Source organism: Ornithodoros turicata, unplaced genomic scaffold (assembly GCF_037126465.1).
Source record: "Ornithodoros turicata isolate Travis unplaced genomic scaffold, ASM3712646v1 Chromosome99, whole genome shotgun sequence".
Taxonomy (NCBI): Eukaryota; Metazoa; Arthropoda; class Arachnida; order Ixodida; family Argasidae; genus Ornithodoros; species Ornithodoros turicata.
In genome coordinates, this window is record NW_026999399.1 from 40,973 (window position 1) to 42,315 (window position 1,343).

Consider the following 1,343-nt stretch of genomic DNA (forward strand, 5'->3'; position numbering starts at 1 on the left):
CTGACTGATCCAACAACCCCTGGTTTTTGCATGTTATGCGGTGTTTATGACTGCTTTTTGTCATTATGACTAGTTTCATGATATGGTGCCATGAATTGCTTTTAAGGGACTACCGCTGCTTCAAACAGTGTCATACAGTGTTTTGTGACTAACGACGGTCATTATAACATTCCATAAGTACTTTCATGATATGTACCATGAATCAATGTTATGGGACTTGTTATGGTACAGTTGCCGATTATGACATCCTATGACTATTTTCATAATGCGGGTCATGACTGTATGCAGCTATACTGCTCCTTCACACAGTGTCACGCACTTTTTTATGACTGCCGATGGTCACTAAGATGTTAGTAGATGGTCATAAAACACTGCATGACATGATCTGAAGAAGCTGAGTTGCATTGAGTCAGGCCATAGTGATATTATGAAAATATCATGGAATGTCATAATGACTGTTGGTAGTCATAAAACGCTATATGACACTGTTTGAAGCAACAGTAATCCGGTACAATAAATTATTGGAACAAATCCTGAAAATAGTCATGAAAACTCATAACGACAAAAAGCAGTTATAAGACACTGCAAAAGCCAGGGGTTGACAGATCAGGTGTTAAATTCAGGATACATTAACAGAAAGGATATCAGGTACATTGGCATAATCACAAAAGTCTTAGTCATGTCTATTTCCATGAAGGAATATGTTTACACACGTTGCTTGGATTAAATTGGGTAGCGTTTGGATTAAATTGGTTAATGTGGTGGACCAGTGGGTTAAATTGGGTAACGCTTGGATTAAAATGCGCGGGAAAACCTGTAGAGGTGCAAAGATATCAAAAAAATTTCCACATATATCATTATCGAGATTGGATAAAATTATTAATTATCGAGATTCGATAAAAATATTGATGAACACAATATTACATCGATATTGGAAATTGTTAGTATATCGATATGTAAGTAGACATTCAATGAAAAATATCGGTACCAGATCTACAGCTTTTGAGATACTTGTGCGACGTCATCAGCCTTCAAATAAATTGCATTTGTACGTTGCGCTTAGTTGAGCATAACCATGCCTTTTCGACCTTCTACCTCTAAGACATCTGTCTCTGAACCGACAAAACGTCAATATTTATATACATAGCTTATCTATTTCAATATCGATAAAAATAGTGATAGATATTCTCTTACACGACCCAGTAATTCAATTACCATGAGATTCACTAGTACCACTGCGTACTCTCTAAATTTACCAAATTGCAGGACTATGATCATGATTATAAGTGGAATATACTTACATAATGCACAAACATGTTCTTTATTGCTTCGGAACCCTCCAC